The sequence below is a fragment of the Diospyros lotus genome, chromosome 13 (genome assembly GCF_014633365.1).
Source record: "Diospyros lotus cultivar Yz01 chromosome 13, ASM1463336v1, whole genome shotgun sequence".
Lineage (NCBI taxonomy): Eukaryota > Viridiplantae > Streptophyta > Magnoliopsida > Ericales > Ebenaceae > Diospyros > Diospyros lotus.
The window spans coordinates 28963219-28986091 of NC_068350.1; the positions used below are offsets into that span (position 1 = coordinate 28963219).

The window sequence follows — 22873 nt, forward strand, 5'->3', positions numbered from 1 at the left end:
TACCAGTGGTGCTTGCACTAATTGATTTACCTGCTCCCAGAATCAAGCACTAATTAGATAAAGGAAAATAAGATGATATCTTACTAAGGACAACCATTGTTTATAAATGAAAAGATAAACCAAATTAAAAATGCCTACAGTCCCCTAAATTCCATTTTCTCTTTTCGCCCAGTCTTTCAAACTCAAAATGCAACAATATGCCCCCAATCATAAATAACACAAATGTCTTTAAAAACCTTAGCCTTTTGCAACTCTATTTACTAACTTCCTCCCAATACCATATCTGTATATCTTATTTCAATATTTGACTAACAGCGTCTCAAATCCCATTACAATATCGGATTTGACTACTAGCATCTTAACTACATAGCAGATTTAACTAACAATGGCATCAGATTTAACAATTTATTGATTTTGACTGTATCGCTCAAAATAAAAATAAAAAAAACAAAAACATTTTAGATGCAATAGGAAATGAGGAACAAAACACTCCAAGAAAGTGATTAAGCAAAATTATACACAAAATCAAAAATTAAAAAAATACAGAATAACATTTTAATCCAACTATGCAAAAGGGCATGGAAACCTGATAAGATTTTATTGTTGATGTAATCACATCCCTGAAAGATGTAATAGGAAGCCGAGCCCTTCCTTGAGTAATCTGAGAAGGATCAAACACAAGAAACTATCATTCCAACACAAATTACAAAAATATTGTGTCCCTAAAATAATTCCAATAGAAAAATAAAATTTTAAACAAGTAAATACAACCAAGGATATATTAAAAAATTCAGCAACACAAGTCACCAAACCTATTTCAAGTTTGGGGTCTTTTATACACTTGAAGCAAGCAAATCCAACTTTTTCACAATGTCATCCTTGTTCATTAATGGCTTTAGAAAAAAATCATCGCTTTTTTCTTGTAATCTTTCAGTTTGTCCACTGCATACTGCAACTATCGAATCAACCAAATCTCGATCTTCTGGGGGATACTGGGTAAACAAGTCCTGTAAAACCTTTTGAGCCTCTTCCAAAAATGTGAAAGGAGTAAGGTTCTCCTTCCCTATCACGGTGTCCACTTTCTTCTTAGATTTGTAAACAGAACTTGCCGTTGATTCCCACGCCTACAAAAATTCCAGTCAATGAGAATCAAGAAGTGAAAGATGAACATACTATTGCCTATAAAACTGGAACAATAAGACCAAGGACACTGAAGAAACTAGCCACCTTAAGTGAGATGATATGTTTAACTTTATATAGTAATAGAACAAGACAATGACAGATGCAAGACAACATCACAAATACCAGTGCCACAGTTGTTGCTCACCACAGTTGCAGAGCAACAACCTTATGCCCTCAAGACTAGCACATGCAAATAGCATTCTTAACCAAAACTTCAAAATAGTTTTAAGTTTAGTCAATGAAATGGATCCTCAAAATTTAAGGCAAACTAACATAAATATGAAATAAAACGATACACAAAACAAGTAATCAAACAAGAATGTATAAGGCTAAAGAAATTCAATATGTTTACTTAAATTTTTTGAAAATATTCAAAATGAAGTCACATAATGTGAATATCGAGTATTACTGCTACTGCACTACTGGATTGCCCCAATTGAAACCTTATGACTATCTAAGTGACATCTCTCCCAACTCCCAAGGCTCTGCTGTACTAAATGTTCAAAAATCAGCAGGGATAAGTGAGTAATTAAATGAGATCATCCCTCTAGCATAAACCAATCTAATTTTAGGCTCATAAGTTGCCCAATCGGGTTAGCAGCTCCTGCATCACCTACATCTCTACAAAGATCATCATACAAGTTTGCCACTACGATTCCCCTAGTTCAATTGCTAATCAACTCCAAGCGCAACAGAAGCTCACTAACCTAGCTCTTCAATTGGCAATCTAATTCTCCCTCTATAACTAACCTAAATCGGTAATACACAAGCTTAAGGAAACAAAGCATACCAGCAACTTTTAGAATCGAACAACAGAACGCGACAAGGACGACCGAAGACGAGAATGATGACTGGAGACGGAGATGGAGACAAAGGCGGAGGGGTTGACAGCTGGAGTTCAGAGAGATAGAGAAAGAAGGGGGGGAGAGTGAGAAAGAGAGAGAGATAGGGGGGAAGAATGGGTGACTTAGGGTTTTGGTAAAGGGGAATGGGAAATAGGGGAGGGAAATAGTTTTTTTATTTTTTTTGGTTGAAATATTTAGTTATTAAATATAAAATAAAATAATTTAATATTATGATAACTAATGAAATTATTTAAATTATGATAATTTTTAAATAATTTAAAAATTAGAAATTGGGTAGGGATTTTGTTTTAGGGAAGGCGAAATTTTAGTGTATAGATTTAGTTTTAGGTTTATTATTTGTATTTATAAATAAAATAAAAATAAATTATTTTAAATTATTATTATAGAAATTAAAACGACGTAATTTTTAATTTAAGTATAAAATCATAGATACATGGAAACCCACACATATATAACATTTGTAATTATATGTGGATAAGTTTATAAATAATTACTCACATATATATAACATTTATAATCATGTGTGGACAAGTTTATAAATGATTACCCACACATACGTAACATTTATTAATATGTGTGGCCAATATAATCTAAAAAACTGCCACATTAGCTAATGCGTAGATACCTACACATATATAATATTTATAATTATGTGTGAGTAAGTTTATAAACAATTATCCACACATGCGCAACATTCATTAATATGTGTGGGTAATATAATCCAAAATAAATGCCACATCAGTTAAAATTTTATCAAAAAATATTTCATCAATCTCTAAAAGTGAAGGAAATTTTTTTCACCAACATAAGTGTGAGTATATCAATTTACCCACACATAATAAATATAGATAATGTAACGAGTTTGTCTAATTTAATCACCCACACATATTACCATTATGTGTGGGTAAATACCCACGTATAATATGTGTTGGTAATTTATGTGTGGATAAGTTTATAAATAATTACTCACACATACGTAACATTTATTAATATGTGTGGGCAATATAATTTAGAAAGCTGCCACATCAGCTAATGAGTAGATAACCACACATATATAACATTTATAATCATGTGTGGGTAAGTTTGTAAACAATTACCCACACATGCGTAACATTTATTAATATGTGTGGGTAATATAATCTAAAATAAATGCCACATCAACTAAAATTTTATCAAAAAATATCCCACCAATCTCTGAAAGTTGAGGGAATTTTTTCCGCTAAAATAAGTGTGGGTATATCAATTTACCCACACATAATAAATGTGGATAGTGTAACGAGTTTGTCTAATTCAATTACCCACACATATTACTGTTATGTGTGGGTAAATACCTACGTATAATATGTGTGGGTAATTTATGTGTGGGTAATTTATGTGTGGGTAAAACCCTCAAATTCTTGTAGTGTTGTATCTCATCGTATGCCTCTTAAGTCAACTGAAGTTTATCTCTAGTCGATCGAAGATGGTCAGAATGTTTTTCCTCTATCTTAAGTCAATCGATCATTCAATCGATGTTATGAATAAGGTTGTTGGATGAGTTTGGTCGACTGAAGTTGTGTGTTCAGTCCACTGAAGTTCAACGGTCGATTTTGTTTTGTATTATTTTTGCATCTCTTTTTGTTGCTACCCATGGATAGTTTCTTATATATGCTATCACCTTCTTCCTCATTTTTTTTTTTTTTTTGTTTGTTTTCATTCAAAAAGTATATTTGAATTAAAGGTAGGTTATCTTTAGACATGTCTCTTTGTTTTAATCCTTTTGTCTCAAGATGCTTATGTTTGAATTTTCATCTCTTGATAAACATATTTTACTCATGGGTTGTTGGTTGACATGTCTCCTTGTTTTATTCCTTGTTATTTGTAAATATCATAAAGATTTTTTTTTGAATTTCAAACTTCATATTGTTCATTTCTATTACAACTAGTTTTTGGTATATATACATATATATAGGTTATGAATGAAGGATGAAGAATGTAGAACAAACTTGATAGAGCATTCAAATAAGAGTGAGAAGACTCAAAGTGCTGGAAGTGTGCTGGCTGGTGGAACTCTCAATCGTTAGTGACTTGTTTGTAATTGTCTCTGATTGTAAGTTTGTTATTTTTACTCACTTGTTGTGTGAGAGATTTTATTTGCTAACAGTGTGTTAGTGGTTCTTACTTAGGCAAAGGAATGAATGTTGGTTTTAGCTCCAATTAGAAACTAGTGTTGATTCTACACAGTGGAATCTCAAGCTAAGTCTTGAGAGAGGGGATTAGGCTCCTTAAAACTGAACCTCAATAAATATTCTCTTGTTTTCTATGGTTGTTTGATTTTATTGTGCTTATCTATATTGTAATTTGTAACATCCCGATATTTTGGGAACATATAATATTATTAATTTATGTATTTGAAGTGATTTGCGATTTATTAAAGTTTTGTGGATTTGAATAATTTAGTAGGAGAATTAATTATTGTATTTGAGGTGATTATTGACTATTTGTGTATTTAAGGGAAAATATTAATTTATTTGTTTTAAAGGAAATAGGCAAGTGTCTGTTGAAAATTTTAGGGTATATAAGTTATTATTAAGTGAGGTGTGTATGGTAATTTTTGGAAGTTATGGGTCTAGGTGCAATTTTTGGATACTATGGTAGAGTTTCTTTATAATTAATTATGTGTATATGTTGAGGGAGCAGCTAAGTGAGATGGCACGTGCGCGCAAAGGGGAGAGGCTGGTCATGGGTTTGAGGCTGGGGTCATGCGATGGTGCATGCTGGCTGCCACGAAGCCAGCCTCTAGCCATTCATTTTTTTTTTCCACGTGTATGCCACAATTTTGTTGTATAAAATGGATGAAATTGGTAGTGTGTTTAGGCAACAACAAAAGGAGAATTTGAAAAAGAAGAAGGCTTAAATAGCAGCCGAATAAGGGGGAAAAATCCAAGAAAAATTGCAAAAAAATTATACCTCTAAAGTTTAAAGTGGTCAGGTAAATGAAAAAATATACTAAGAATATTGTATGTTTGGAATTTAATTTAGAAGGCAATTTTATTAATCTTCTAGTAAAATTATAATATCTGGTAGCGTGTATTAATTAATTTAGAGATGTGTGGGCAAGAAAACACTGAAATCCGTTGTTGAAAGGTTAGCTCTTTACGTCCTTTGTGAGCTTCCTTCATTTTTTGAATTCCATTTCCTTCTTTAATTCAATTCAGTTCCAAGTATTATTTATTTGAGTTGTGGATTTCTTCAGTGTAGTTTAAATTAAACTAAATAAGAGATTTGCTAGGATTTATTTGGTAAATGCTTGTAGGGCATTGTATTACCCCTATTTTCTTGGGAATGATGCTAAACCATATCTGAGACTAGCTTCCTTGAGGTTGGGATACAATTTTGGGTCCCTCAAGTGTGAGCAGTCGTAACAAAGGCAGTATTTATCGAACAATGAAGCAAGTGTCGACCGTTGGTGACGCTAAAGCGAACTGTCGACCAACTCGTGGAAGGTCATTGACCAATTGCTCTTAGTCACGGACTATTGACCGATGCCCGGTCACGGTTGACCAACTTTGCCATTATATGACATACTGCATGGCATCGTAACGCATGGGATTGGACTTACATCATTGGGGGGTACATAAGATGTGAATGCTTTGACACAAACATTTTAGTATGACTAGGTGCACATGCATTGCATTGGATATGTATTCCTATGTAGGTGAAGCATCGCCCGATGCCTGGCTTATAGGGGCTAATTTATCACGTTGATACTTAATACACCATTGCATTTATTATTTGTTGCATTGCATGGTTCCGCTATGGTGTGGTCTGGAGTTGACCCTCGATAGCTATGAGTGGAGTTAGGCTTTGGGTAGTTATGACTCAGGAAGTCCGACATGTGGATTATATTGTGAAGGCCTCGGGCTCATGTGAATTATATTGTGAGAGCCTTGGGCTCATGTGGTTTATGCTAGCCCGTTTATAGCTGCGACAGGTTTATATGCTAGGACTTGGGTGTCAGGTTGGGCATTTCTTATGTGGGTCCTAATGACCAATGCGTGCATTGGTATATTTACATTGAGAACTGGATATTTTAGTGCATGCCTCGGCATGACATTATCATTTGCAGCATTGCATTTTGTGGGACATATTCTAGGTGAGATTTATTCCTAGTTTTATCATTATTTTCCCTATTATGCTTGCAGAGCCTTATGGCTCACCTTGTTTTAACATCATTCCAGGTGTGGGAGCTGATGTTGAGGATGGGCTTATGGCGTGTCAATCTTAGACGTCTATGTGTACAAGGCAATCCCAACTGAAAAGATCTTTGGGTGTGAGTTGTGGTTAGGGGCTCAGATATTGTGGTTGTTATATTTGATTGATTGATGATTTGTTATGTAAGGAATTGCCCTAAAATGTGTATTTATAATTCATTTGCTTCCGCTGTTGTATAATTATAGGGCAAAATCTCAACCCATGTACTTGAGTTATTAGCTAGTTGTAAATAAAAATTAAGAAAATTTTGAGATTTTACACAATCACTTTGTATTAAGATCACAAATTCAAGGGTTTTCAACAAAAACTAAAATTAATATTTTTCAAAAAACCCAATTCATCCCTCTCTTGGGTAGTTTTTTGGGCAATAGTTTCGATCTTTATTACTAGAATAAAGAACTTGTTTTTTACCTGCATACATATATCCTTTATAAAAAGTGAAATTTATAATTTTGAAAAATCAGCATTAGCATTTTATATCTTCATAAGTGTTCTTGCTCATTCTTACTTTCAAATGTTTCACTTCATCATTGCATATATTTTCTATGACTAAAAATTTGAATTTGGTTTTCATAAAACATTCTTTTATTTTATACAATGTATTATCATCATTATCAAGCATTTCTGTAACAGTTCTCATTGCTTGCATAAAAGTTTTCCAAACATCAATTTTCATTGCATAAATAAAAACTTTCTAAATCTCTCAAGTTGCATACTTACTTCTCAATGCATATATTTAAACTCATGTGTTTTGTATATTAGAAATTCAAAATAATTCTTTTATAATCCAAAAAGTCTTCTCAATATACTTCTTTAAATCCATTCATCTTTATTTGTATAAATTCATACATCATGCATTTGAAGTATCACAAAATTATCTTTATAAAAAAAATTTCTATAGTGCATATAAACTATCTACTGTTGCAACCCCTTTTAATTTAAGAAAAATGCTATTTTTAAATAAATTTACTACATCATAGTTCAAATATTATTAAAAAATATTGAAAACATCTAATTTACCCCCATTTTGGATGATCTTTCACAAGTGAAGATCAAACCTTTACGACAATCCTTTTATGGGTTCAAGATCATAACTAAATTCTTTTTTAGGATAAAGATTAATCGCAACCTTCAACCCACTAGTTTTTCTCTTTGTACAAATTAGAAAACCTAATACCTAAGAGCTATACCTTAAACTCTTTAGCACCCCACTCAATACAATGATAGAAGTTTAGTTCACAAGGTTTTACAACCTTTCTCTTACAACAAATCGTCTCTAGGATAAATTTACAAATGAAGCTATTAGATATTGATAAGAAAGACATTTGAAGCTCACATAAATAATTTCCTAATGTATTCTTGCATCTCATCATCTTTATAAAGGCCAAAAGTCTTGTACTTATAGACTTCAACCTTCCATATAGAAAACTAGTCGTTGGAGATCAAAATGACAAAAAGACAATCCGTAAAAAACTAACCATCAGTGATTTTCCTGAACACAGTCGATCGATTGTTTTATAAAGCAATCTACAGTTTGTTTGGAATTTGATAAATATAGTTGACAATTTTTCTAAAGTGTAAAAGGCAATCGATTGTTTGATGGAATTAGTTGGCAGTCGATAGTTTAAGATTCAAACAATATGTATTAAACTTTTGTGAAAATACTCATCATCAAAACATCATTAAAATCAAGTCAACATAACAAAACCGAAAACTAAATTGATTGATTGAGGTAATCTCATCTATTGAGAAATGTAGAGTGTGCACCCAAAAAGGGGGTGAATTGGGTATTTTAAAACTTTCTCAATTTGATAAAGGTCTTATATAAAAAAAAAAATATGCCTTTTTTATTATAACTTTGTAATTAATATTGTAAAAATAAAATAAAAGTTCTCAAAATATGAAAATCAAAAGTAAGATAAATAAAAGAGACAAGCACACAAAATTTAGAGTGATTCAATTCAATCTTGCTTACTCTACTATCTTGGCTACTCACCAAAAATTTTTGAAAATCCACTAATTAGTGCCTATTTAAATAGGAGCACTATCCTCTATTACAATAGCTTTTGCAAGGTTCAACTATAACCTTTTACTAGAATAAGACGCTAACACGTTTGCTTTTTAAATGGACTTAGGAATAACCCTTAGCTTGTCACCAACGATTTCAATAATTCACTTACTTTTTATAGGTTTAGCTATAATTTCAACTTTTTACAGCAGCAACTATAACCTTTACTTTTCACTAAATTAGTAGTAACCATTTACCAGCCTTTTCAAGGGATGAGGCACTAACCCTTACAAGAAGTTTAGATTAGAAAGCTCAAAGTGAAGCATAAATAACCCTCAAAAAAATTGAATGAACACTATAAGAAATATTAGTTTTTGCTATGAAAATTTTCGTACCCAAAAGTTCAAGAAACGTCACTAAAAGATTTTAGCTACATTTCTAAAACGTCACCAGAAACGTAGCAAAAGCCCCGTCACAAAAAGTCATTAGCGACATTTTTTGAAAAACGTCACCTTACATAATCTTTTCGCTACGATTTTGGAAACGTGGCTATAACTTTTAGCTACGATTTTTGAAATGTAGCTATAACTTTTAGCTACGATTTTGAAAACGTAGCTATAACTTTTAGTTACGATTTTAAAAACATAACTATAACTTTTAGTTACGATTTTTTGAAACATAGTTAGAACTTTTAGCTACGATTTTGGAAACGTAGCTATAACTTTTAGTTACGATTTTTTGAAACGTTAGAACTTTTAGATACGTTTTTGAAATGTCACAAAAAATATAGCAAAAACCCAGTTGCATTACATTAATATTTCACTACTTTTTTTTTTTTTTTGTCCATAGCTAGAGAAAATTGCAGCCAAAAATGCTAAAACCTTTTGTTACGTTTTCAAAATCATCATGAAAAATATGTTTAGCTACGTTCCAGTATAAAACATAGAAAATGTCACTAATAAATTTTTTTGCTACATTTCTCTTTTTTGTGGCATGAAAGACCTTTTAGTTATGTTGCTAATCGAATGCAAGACCTGTTTTGCAACGATTCTATTTTTTTTGTCATTATATTTAACCTGTATTAATATAAACATGAATTTCATTGAAATTTAAACAAAAAGGCACAAAATAAGAAAAATATAAACACATTAATATTTACAAATGGTCAAGTCATTAAAACACACCAATGACCATTTCAACGTCTCAATGTTCAAGTCGTCAACAAAGATAACAATGTCAACACAGATGCATAACATCATTTGCCAAAAGTATACCCACTTGATGCACGAATTCCATTCAACTCTTATGAAGTACTTGCATCTTCATCAACCCTATGCAAAAAAAGAAAAAAAAAATGTTTGAAATAAATGACTTTAAATTTCTAAATGGGCAAACACAACACAAACTTTAAGAATCTTACCCTTCATCCTCAACGAAGTCATCATACTTGTCTCCAAGCAATTTTCTGAACAATAAATCATGTTTTGCCAATTATGCACGTGTTTTTTCACTTTTGGCAATTTCAACTTCTAATGCAGTCTTTAAATTGTTATTCTCCTCTTGCAATCTTCTAATAACTGTTTGATTTGTGGATGTAGATGCATATGGCTTGGGACCATAGCCTAGTCCATTAACATAACCTGACCGAGTGCCAAGGACTTGATCACATACCTCATCCACACTAAGCTCTTTATCTTCTTCTTTTGATTTCTCCATTATTGCTTGCATATTATTCTTGTACAATTGTAAGCACAAATAATAAATAAATTTAACTAGCACAAATCTCAAAATATAAGAAAATAAGTAAGACTTCTCAACTTACATAATTTTCTTCTGTTTCTTGAGAAGACCATCCCTTACCCACCTTAAAATGAGTGATTTTATATAGCATGATCCTATCACATTGTTCCCCATTTAATTCCTTTTGACCCTATTGATTAAAAAAAAAAATTGAAGTTATAATGAAAAGATAATATGGTTCAATATTAATAAAATTGAGATAACACTAATAAATCTTACATATTCATTTCCAATGACAACAAATGATTTTGAACCTTGGAAATGCGGTGTTTTCATATGTGATCTACTTTGTTTTGCCTTTTCACACCGTTCCTAAATTAAGAAAGAAAGAAAGAAAATTGGTTAGTTGAATACTTGTCATCAAATAACACTTGTTTATTCATATAACTTTAAGCATTTAATCTCAAAATATTCAAACCTTCACTTCTGGTTTAGACCAATAATCACACAAACGTTTTCAATTATCATCAGTCAATGTTGATGGCTTGTGTTTTCTTGCTTCCTCATCAGAAAGAAAAGATTTGTAGTACTTGTGCAACTTGTAACGTTGATCTCTTGTCCTCATTTTCAATAATGAAGTAACATGTTTTGTAACTTGTGGGTCAACTTTGAGATCCACAACATTGAGTTTCATCTATAACAAAGAAAATATGTTGACTAATGCACAACTAATTGAAAAAAAAAAAGAAAATAATTCTTAAAGATAGTAAAACTTACATCAAGTTTATCAAATGCAGGATCCAATTGATTATCTTTCTTGAATTCCTTTACATGGATAGGACATGGAAAATCATTTCGAACAATAATTCCTAATTCAATTGATAACTTTGCAAATTGGACTTTGTCTAATGGACGACCTTGATCTGGATCAATATGTATATCTAACTTTTGATTCATTGCTACATTCATTCTTTGTAAATCATGACCTCATGTCTTATCTCTACTTCATTTGTTAGTAACATTAGATGCTTGATTTAAAAAAAAAAAAAAAAGAAGACATATATTAGATGAAAGATAAAAATTAATAATACTTCTTTATAGGTAAAAAAAAAAGAACTATTGATTAAGAAAAACTTAAATAAAAGGCAAAAATTACTAACCTTCACTGCTTGCTTCAATGGATTGTGCTTGCTGCAACTATGTTGATGTCCCCACATGTCTAGTTGGTTCAATATTTTCAAGTTGCAGATTATTTGGTCGTGTAACCTCAGCTTGAGCCTTACTCCGACTGGTTCATCCTGGAGCCATTGAATTTCATGTACCTATTACAATAAATCAAGAATAGATTAGTACATGGATATATTGTAAAATAACTTATATGTGATTGCAAATGAAGTGTATTACAATTAGAAATTATCTCATAAAAAAAATTTCATTAACAAAAAATATAAGTACAAAAGACTATTAAAAACCTTTAAATTATGTAGTCCTTTAAACATTTAATCATCATCATCAAGGGAAATATAGTTGTCCTCTTCATCACTACAATATTCAGCTAATGTTTTGTCTTCTTCAATAAGTTCATCTTCAAAATAGTCTTCCTCTCCTGTATCTTTCTCAATGTTGCATTGCACTTCATTTTCTTCCACTATGTCAGGAACAATATCATATCTATGCAAGGATGATATATCTTCAATCTCCATAAAAACTTCATTTCCATTTGATTCATTCTCTTGATATACTACATTATTGACATTTGACCATTCATCAACATTTGTTATATCATCTTCATCATCTTGGATGTCAAATAGGTGCCGATGCTGAAACTTTTGCACCACTTGCCAATTTTTTCCCAAAGTGGTTTCGTTGAGATAAAATACTTGTTTTGCTTGATTTGGTATCACGAAAGGATCATTTTCATACCAAGTGCCACTAACATTAATACTTGTGATCTTTCCATCAACCTTTATACCTGTCCGTTTATCACCAAGATTAAACCATTTACACTTAAATAGAACACACTTCCTTTCCTTGATGTAATCTAACTCAATAATTTCAGAAACTACACCATAAAAGTCAATAAAGTCATCCTTATGGTTTCCTTCAACAATGACCCCACAATTTTGACTTCTAAGGCGACTGTCTCTGTCTTTTGTATGAAATCTAACTCCATTAACAATGCATCCTGTATACTTTTTTCCAAAAATGTGAGGCCCACATGCTAAGGAATACAATGCTTCAGTTGCTTCAGGGGATTTATGATTGTACAATTGTACTATCTGCAACACAAAAAATGCAAAATAATAATAATAATAATAATAATAATAATAATAATCAACCATGAACTTGAGACATTCTTATAACATTGAGAATGTGAGTCACTTACTCATCTTCTAAACCATAGAGGAAAAGTTTTCTTATGCCTTTGTTCCAAATTTGTTACACATTCTCTTTTAAGTTCCTCTTGGTGCTCCCTAAATAAGAAAAATATGATTATTGTTGACTATTAGTTGGAGACTGAAGCAAACTAGAACATATGGATATACACTTACTCAACGTATGGGTCTACTTCCTCGCAATTGTTCAAAATGTACCAATGACCCATCTCACACTCCTCATGAGTTAACTCCACATATTTTCCTGCTCCAAGTGATCTAATTTTTTGTGAAAATACTGACAATCCACCATTTTTGTCAATATCAAAGTTAAGCTCTTCTCTATTAAATTGTGTTTCGATTCCACGTAAATACATTGAACAAAATGTTAAACATTCACTTGACACATATGCTTCTGCAATCGAACCTTCAGGCCGAGCTTTATTGCGCACATAACGCTTTAAAGTACCCAAAAACCTACATAATGATATACGTAAATCAAAAGTTAAGTTTATATATTAGTTACCAATAAATATTATATAAAAAAATTATTACCTTTCAATTGGATACATCCATCGAAATTGAGTTGGACCACAAAGTTGAGCTTCATATGGCAAGTGAATTGATAAATGCACCATTACATCAAAAAAAGATGGATGGAATATCATTTCAAACTTGCAAAGTATGAAAGCAATGTCCTTTTCCATTTGTTCCAGTTCATCTAATTTCAATGTTTTGCAACATAACTGTTGGAAAAAATACCCCAATTCAACTAAGGCTGTTGAGATGTCTTTGCGTAAATAGCCATGAATTCCATTTGGAAGCAATCGTTGTAAAAGAACATGGCAATCATGGCTCTTCAAACCTGATATTTTCCCATCACTTATATTCACACAACGAGCAATATTAGATGCATATCCATGAGGGAACTTAACTGATTTTAGGAACTCACAAAAATCTTGTTTCTCCTTCTTTGACATTGTGTAACATGCTGGAGGAACCAAATATGACCCATCTCCATTCCTTTTCAAATGTAACTCTTTTCTTATGTTCATGTCTTCCAAGTCTAATCTTGCCTTAATTGTGTCTTTTGACTTTCCATCAATGCCTAATATTGTTCCCAAGATATTTTCACAAATGTTCTTTTCAACATGCATGACGTCAAGATTATGCCTCAATAACAAATCCTTCCAATATGGCAATTCAAAAAATATACTTTTTTTAGTCCAATTCAACTCAGTAGAAGTTCGCTTCCTTTTTCTATTATTTATGTGTCTTCCAGGTACAATATCTTGTAGTTGATATAATTGTTTCAATATGTCATGCCCTGACAACTGGGAAGGAGCTAATTTATGTTCTGATTTTCCATCAAACAATTTACTTTTCCTCCACCTATGACCACGTGACAAGTAACGACGATGTCCCATATAACATATTTTACTATGCAACTTCAAGAATGTGTTTAGTGATTGCAAATAGGGCATGCCATGTATCCTTTGGTACTCCATCCAGACAAGTTTCCATAGGCTGGAAAGTCATTTATACTCTAAAGGATTGCAGCATGCATGTTAAATCGCTCTCATGAGGCAGCATCATAAGTACTTAGTCTAACTTCCCATAAATCTTTCAAATCATCAATTAATGGTTGCATGTATATGTCAATGTCCTTTCCTAGAGCTTTAGGCCCTGGGATAAGTAAAGATAACATGAAAAATTGCTCTTTCATACACTTCCATGGTGGTAAATTATATGGAATAAGAATTACCTGCCACATGCTATAAGTACTACTCATATTACCAAATGGATTGAACCCATCAGATGCCAACCCAAGCCGAACATTACGACAATCTGCTGCAAACCATGAAAACTTTTCATCAAAATGTTTCCAAGCTTTTGACTCAGTAGGATGGCGCATGACATTATCATCCTCAATGCGTTTTTCTTTGTGCCACCTCATATCTTTAGTTGTCTTTTTTGACATAAACAATCTCTGAAGTCGTGGTTTAATTAGAAAATACCTCAATACCTTGTGTGGAATCTTTTTCCCATTTCCATCATTAACTTTCCATCTTGACTCACCACAAATAGGACAGACCTGAAAATCTGCGAACTCCTTCCAAAAGAGTGCACAATCATACTTACATGCATGAATTGAAACATATCCTAAACCTAAATCCTTCAAAAAGCTTTTTGCTTCATAATGAGACTTTGGCAACTTTTCACCATCTGAAAGTACTTCTTTCAACAATTCTAACAACATGTCAACAGATTTGTTGGTCCATCTATTATACACCTTCAAATGGAGCAACTTCACAACAAAAGACAAAAGAGAGAATTTTGAACAACCCAGATATAATTCTTCTTGAGCTTCTTTTAAGATCTTCTCAAAACTTGATTGTGAAACTGAGGAATATTGTCATTAACATTATTATTTTCATTTATGGTCTCCATGTAATTTCCAAAATCACCTAACATTTCATGAATGCCATCATCTTACTCATCATTGCAGACACCATCATCATCTATTTCATTGCCAACATGAGACATACTTGCACCTCTATACTCAGAGCGCTCACCATGATAAATCCATCGAGTATAGAACTTGTCTATTTCTCGGATTAGTAGGTGATTGTACACCACGGGTTAACTTTGATTGTAAACATTTAGACAATCCACACATGGGCATCGAATATCACATTTTGAACCTATATGATTTTTCACAAATTTCATAAACATCTCCACGCCTTCTACATATTGAGTTGACCATTTTCTCATAGTCATCCAAGTCTTGTCCATGTGGCTATATCTACACCTACACATACAAATCTTTATTCAAGGTAAGATCAAATAAATTTATCAAAATAATAAACATAAACATGCATGCACTTCAGTTTAATAAAAACATGCCTAAATATCATAAACATGCTTCTTTACTATCTACTGAAATTTTCTACAAACCAAACACATTTTATCAACAATGAAAAGAACCAAGAGCACTATAGTAAAGGAAAATAGTACTTATCTATAAAAATAAATTACGCAAGAAAGAGATGACAAATTCAGCATACCTTCTATCAACAACATTCAGCTATCATCTTTCTCATAAAGAGATAACAAAGAAATAACATAATCACCAATGTTAAGGGTAAACAATGAATGAAAAAGTGTTTAAATACGATGCGCTAACGGGCTACAGACTCTAAACAGACTAGACCTTACAGAAATATGACATTTGGCTACCCTCTCTCTATCTCTCCCGTCTGTCGCACATCTCCATTGCTCCGATCTACAAGGAAGTAAGTCTCTACCACAATGCTACAAGAAATATGACATTTGGCTACGTTTTTTTTTTTTTTTTTTGGCTACGTTTATGAAAACATAGCTAATAGTCCACATTTTGCTACGTTTTTAAGTTAACGTAGCTAAATATTTCAAATATTGGATGTAAAACTTTATGTGATGAAAATTTTTTATTAGATACGTTTTAAAACATTACTAATACCTAGATCATAAGGCAACGTTTGGAAAATTGTAGGTAATTCTAGAGCGACCAATCAAAAACATAGCCAATTCTATCATTAGTATTAGCTACGATTCTTGAAACATAATCTATATTCTCATATGAATTATCTGTGGTTTGATTTTTATTTTAGCTACATTTTAGAAAACGTAGCTATAGTCACGTCGATTGATTTTCTCTTTTTTTTTTTTTTTGCTACATTTTCGAAAACGTAGCTAATAGTTAGTTTATTTTTTTTTTTAAAGGAAAGATGGGTAGGGGCATTGAAAATAAATGAAAATAGATGTTCCACCTTCAGTGAGGGTCGAGTAATCTCGGTCACAGATGGAGGCACAATAATAACGGCCACACGCGGTCGTCACTGAATGTTTCACCTTTAGTGAGGGTCGGGTAACCATACATTGAACGGTGGTCACAAATGGAGGCACAATAGTGACGGCCACACGCGGTCGTCACTAAATGTGCCACCTTCAATAGTGACGGCTACACTTGGCCATCACTAAATGTGATATATGCTAATTATCATTAAATGTATAATTTTATGGATTAAAAAAGAATCATCAAAAAGAGTTGCACATTAATATATATATATATATATATAAATTTAACATGATTTAGTCTTAATATACTTAATTATGTAATTTTAAACTAATAAAATGAATCCACTTAAATAGCGATGGTGTAGTTTTTGAATTAAAAAAATATATAGGTATACTAATGTCTTCACACAAATTAAATTGTAAATTTATATATTTTTTAACTCTAGATAATTAATCACTTTTTCATTAAAATAATTGGATATTTTGAGTAATTTTATTTATCTAGTCACAACAATTCTTGTAATATACAAAAAAATAATTAATCAAATTTTTTATTCACTACAAAAAAGTTGTTTCAAGTGTTTTTATTTAAAACAAAATCCAAACTCAAAACACATAAAACAAGTTTCATTTTCAATATTTATTCATATTTTATTATTGTAATGGGAAAAATATTACAAAATTCACTAACTTTAAAATGTATATATTTTTAATATTATATTAATATTAAATATTTATAATTTATTGAATAATCAAATTTATAAAGCACACAATATATAACTTTAAAAACTTTCAATTAATCACATAAAATACTCAAAACATAATACTCATTCCATATGTTTAATACAGATACAGGAGATCAAGCCATACAATTACTCAAAAGAAAAAGTCAAACTATATAACTGATAATGTTGTCGATGCTCAGTGACGACGATGATTGCCAAACACGATGGGTCTTAACTCATCGATGTCGTCCCGGGGTGGCATCTGACTACCGCTAGTGTTATTAGGGTAAGGTAAAGAAGTAGCCTCGGGAAAACTAGGGAGCAAGGCATTTTCTAGAATGATGGGAAGATCTGGGCTCCAGTTTGGGTTTGGATCGGGTTGAGGAACAGGTTGGGGATATGAAGAATAGTGTGCGAATAGTGAATCCTGCAATAGAGCTCAATAAGCTTGCAAATCACTAACCTGCTGTTGAAAGGCAAGAATCTAGGATACACAACCATAGACGGGGTCTTGAATCCGGGCTTGAGCTTCAAATAAGAGTGTCATAACAGCTCTAAACCAGTCACTTACCGGAAGATGGGTCAGGAGGATGGAGGCATTTCTGGCACCAAAAATACTGTGGATGGCAGCAAAATAAGTGGATCCTTACTCATGACAAAAATAAGGAGCAAAAATGCATAGTGGGGTACACTGTCTTCTTAAAACTCTATAGGTACCGTATTGAAACGGGTCGATCCTTGGCATGATAGATCTGAGTCGGGTCGAGTTGGTGGATCTGAGTCAGGTCGAGTCGGGTCGGTGGATCTGGAAGGCATTGGAAATTATTGGTTTGACAAATTACAATAGCCATCGGAAATTATTGGTTGGCATGAACCATTAACTATAAATTTGTAAGAGAAACAATAACAAAAAATGCTAAGTTTTTTTTTTATTTCATTTTTTTATTATTATTATTTTATTTATTTTTTTTCCAGGAAGGCGCAACCATCTTATTAATAATCATAAGAAATTTTATCATTTGGGATAAGGGTTTTACTTACAAATAAATTGAGCTCTAGATATGCACAGGCAATAGTGGGGAGCAAGGAACAGTTAATGGAGAAAAGAGGAATACTCCTAAAGATAGACTAAAACAGAGAAGAGCGAAGGTTAAGTAGCATGAAACATGAGACTATTGCTTAACTATAGCCTAACGACACATAGGTATGAGGTGGGCGTATCGGGCTTTTTCATCTTTTCAATTTTGAATTCCCTATAGCTTTACAAAGGGGATAGTTGACAAAAAATATGTCAACTCAAAGCATGTTACAGTGCATCATTGATTGGAGATAAAAGGTTGCAATAAGGGGCTGAAATCTAAGGTATATGCGCCTTGATGTGCCAACATAGAGGGAAAAAGGGGGGGGGGGGGGGGGGGGGGGGGGGGGGGGGGGGGGGGGGGGGGGGGGGGGGGGGGGGGGTAGAGAGAGAAAGAATTGGTAAATTTAATATCTTGAGGTCAGGATTGTGGGCAGGAAATTGCAACCCCTATGGGTACATTTGTCCAAACAAACCATATTAACACTTAGACCAGTAAGGAAGAGAATTAGTTGCCAGGACAGAAAAAAAAATCACAATTTGTTTCTTTGTTAAAAACCCTAATAGTAAAGATTAAGTACTATCAAATTATTACTATCAAAATCCTTTTGCCTCTCCACATGCCACAACCCAAAATTCAAATTTTTTTTCTTTTAATTTCTTTCTTTAGAGTCAGTCAACATGAAGAGTTTTGTTAAAAAAATACTATCAAATTATTATAATAGGAATTAACATTTTATTATGATAATAAACTATTTTATGGGTGTTTTTCTTTCTAATTTTACATATAATTACCTATGATTTATCTGTGCCACCAAATATTCAAAATAAAACTTTTCAGTTGCAGACAAGATGAGTTGGGTGCTGAAGCATGCTTAAATAGATGGCAATATAAATCCTAATGATTTTCCCAGAGCAAAATCATGAGAACCACAAAACAACGCATTATCTATAGCAATTTCATTTGATAAAGGCCCAAGGAACATGAGATTTTTCAGATCCAGAAATGGTGGCCTGGCTAAACTCAAAAGTTTTTCCAACTAAAGAAAGGTAAGTTAACGTAAGACATATGACAAGATAGTTTTCAAAGCAATGGCACCGAAACATTAATATATATATACACACACAATCAAAATGATAAATCTTAAACCCTAAATAATATATGTATAATCAAAATGATAAATTTGAGATACACTTGAAATCATTGAAATTTCACAAGTTAGATTAAGTGTTTTTCTTATTTGATAAGTTTTTTTTTTAATTTAATGTTATTTTATTTTTAAAAAAAATTGAATTGTAATTCTATATTTTATTAGTAAATATATATGGTAAAAACTATTATTTTATTAAAAAACAAAATAATATTCAAGTTTAATTAAGATTCTAGTTCATGTCATCCTATGTTATGTTGCACGGAAACACCTCATAGGAGCCGTTTTCCCGTTTCTGAAACGTTTCCTATGCCCATTTCGGACCCTATTTATGCCTATTTTTTTTTAACAATATTCGTTTCTACGTTTTCGTTTCCTATCGAAAATGTTTCCCGTTTCGTTTCCGTACAACATAGATCCTATGTATCCATCATTATTAACAAATTAGATCATAAATTACGCTTATATATTAGATACATTAGCTTAATCTTTAACTTTCTAGGACATGAATTATGACAACCCCTACCTAGCCCTCTCAACTACTTGCAACATCAACAAATTAATCCTAATCCATGGGAAATTGAAACCCAAAAATTTTCGTTGACCATATATATTAGCAATTAATAGACTGAAACACTACTTGGAGTTAATACTAATTTCAATTTGGAGGCATTAACATTGGATGGTTATAATATATATATATATATCATACATATAGTAGCAAGCATATTCACATAGAGATACAAGAAGAGGGAGAAAGAGTTTGGGGGATTTGAGCAATGGGTTTGGGGGATTTGGGCGTTAGTCTAGGCGGATCTAGAGAAAGAGAGTTTGGAGAGGGGGGAGATCTAGGAGATGGGTTTGAGGGATTTGGTTGCTAATCTGGGCGAATCTAGAGATAAAAAGTTTGAGGGATCTAGGCGATGGGTTTAGGGGATTTGGGCGCTGATCTGGAGGGATCTAGAGACAGAGAGTTTGGGGGATGAGAGATGATGGGTTTGGGAGATTTGGGAGCTGATCTGGGCAGATCTAGATAGATAGTTTGGGGGATTTGAGCGAAACTCACACAAAATATATATATACACATATGTAGTTTTTTGTTCATAAACTTACCAACAAAGGTGCGAGGAGGCGGTGGAGGCGATTCAACAAAGGCACTGAGGAAGCAGCGATCAAGCACAGCAAGATGCAACCTAGGATGCAACAGAGGCAGTAAGGAGGCTACAATCGAGCTGATCTGGGAAATGGCAGAGGAAATTCAACAAAAGGAAAAATGAAGATTAAAGAAATATGGCAGGGGAAAGAGGGAAAGAGGCGGGGCATCTCCGCCTCTTTAATTATTTTTTAATGAATTAATAATATTTGTTAAATATTATTTTTTATTACCGAAAATATTATTTTTTATTAAAAATATATTTTTTAAATTAACTTATTAAATATTTTTTAATAGTGTATTTATTATTAAAAGTATTATTATTTTTTTTAAAATAATTTAAATAATTTTCTACAAATCTGTATTGAAGGTGATTGGTATTTGGTTTTATGGGCATAGAATTTGCATACGGTGTCCGTTTTCAGCCCATAATATATGCTTTTGCAGTAGCTCGACGAGCCGAATTGAACTAGCCATTTCGCTACTACTATTATCGTGTTTTAGCCATTTGAAATTGCCTTTTATGATTTTTTACAATTTCTTTATTTTACATTTCGGTTATGCTTTTGATTTGAGCCTATTCTGTAAGACCTAGTCTGTTTAGAGTCTGTAGCCCGTTAGCGCATCGTATTTAAATACTTTTTCTTTCATTGTTTACCCCTAACATTGGTGATTATGTTATTTCTTTGTTATCTATTTGTTAGAAAGATAATAGCTGAATATTGCTGATAGAGGATATGTTGAATTTATCATCTCTTTCTTACGTCATTTATTTTTATAGATAGGTACTATTTTCCTTTACTATAGTGCTCTTGGTTCTCTTCATTGAAATTTTTTTACTTTCAATTACCTACGATTTTCTAAATGTTACCTTATCATTTAGGTATTACCGATATTTTAAAACGTAGGTAATAAAAACTTTTCATCACATAAAGTTGTCGCTAATATTTGAAAGATTTAACTACGTTAACTTAAAACGTAGCAAAATCTGAACTATTAGTTATGAAAGTATAGACTACGTTTCAACAATTGCATTTAATAGTAATATTAATAATTTTATTTATGTTTTAAAAACATAGCTAACATTATAATTTTAACTATCTAGCCCATCTTCTCTAAAAAAAAATAATAATAATAATAATAGAAATGTTGGCTACATTACGCAAAAAAACATGGCTACATGTTGACTATTAGCCACGTTCTAAAAATATATAACTAAAAAAAGGAGCTTGCATCTATTTTCAATGCCACTACAGCCATCTTTTCTCTAAAAAAAAAATAATAAACTAACTATTAGCTATGTTTTCAAAAACATAGCCAAAAAATAGAGAAAATCAATCGTGTGACTATAGCTACGTTTCTAAAATGTACCTAAAAGAAAAATCAAATCGCAGATAATTCATATGAAAGTATAGGCTACGTTTCAAGAATCGTAGCTAATACTAATGATGGAATTAGCTACGTTTTTGGTTGGTCGCTCTAGAATTACCTACGATTTTCCAAATGTTGCCTTATGATCTAGTTATTGGCGACGTTTTAAAACGTAGCTAATAAAAATTTTTCATCACATAAAGTTTTGCATCCAATATTTGAAAGATTTAGCTACATTAACTTAAAAGCGTAGCAAAATGTGGACTATTAGCTACGTTTTCATAAACGTAGCAAAAAAAAACATAGCCAAATGCCATATTTCTTATAATGGAAAGAATGCGAGTGATTAAAGAATTACAATAAAGATGGAGAAAATAAAAGGATAAGAATGAGAAACACTCCCCCTCTCTCTTGTACAAGATAGGAGAACAAATGAATCAAAAATCAAATAAATCAAACTGTAAAAAAATCCAATTGAAGTATAGATTCTAGAATGTGTATGGTGATCACCCTAAAATTTACCGCAAGTATATAGATCAAATAGGTAATATAATAATGAGTAAGAATATCGTTTCCACGAGGAAAAATTTTAAATACCAATTTTTTGAACTTTATTTATTATTTAGACAATCAGAAATTTCAGATTTAATAAAGAACAGAAAAAAAAAAAAAGTAAATTAATTAATTAGATTAATAAAATAAAATGATTTAGAAGACAACTTGAATCAAGGAAATCAGTAGATTTTAATAATTAAGGCACAAGTATGAACCTAGTTATGTAATGCAAATCATATATTTTTATGCAAATGAATTCATAAATTGAGTATGTGACGGCAAAATCTCCTAACGTATTCGTTATCCTATTTCTAAGTTATAACGAGTCTATTTTTATTTAATAACTTCCTATATTTTTATGAAAGTTTAATTAAATAAAAACACATTATAATTTGTGAAATTCTTAGTATATCGTTAAAAGCCGCACAAAGAAATCGAATTATATTTCTAGTCAAATTTACTTTATGGTGTATGATATCTACGATGCAATCCCCAACCTATCTCCTTTTAGTCTCAAGATTAAACATCAAATCATGTAAATAGTAATCAATTATTCACAACTATTAAATTCAATA

The 22873-nt window shown here is 31.9% G+C and overlaps 1 long non-coding RNA gene across 1 annotated transcript; it reads right to left on the reverse strand.

Annotated features, from left to right (window-relative positions):
- Positions 1-586: 586 nt before the first annotated feature.
- LOC127789169 (uncharacterized) lies at positions 587-2155 on the reverse strand. Its single transcript, XR_008020510.1, has 2 exons — positions 1973-2155; positions 587-1124 (listed from the first exon to the last, which is right to left on the reverse strand). It is a non-coding gene; the product is annotated as an uncharacterized LOC127789169 (long non-coding RNA).
- Between the last annotated feature and the right edge of the window lie 20718 nt (positions 2156-22873).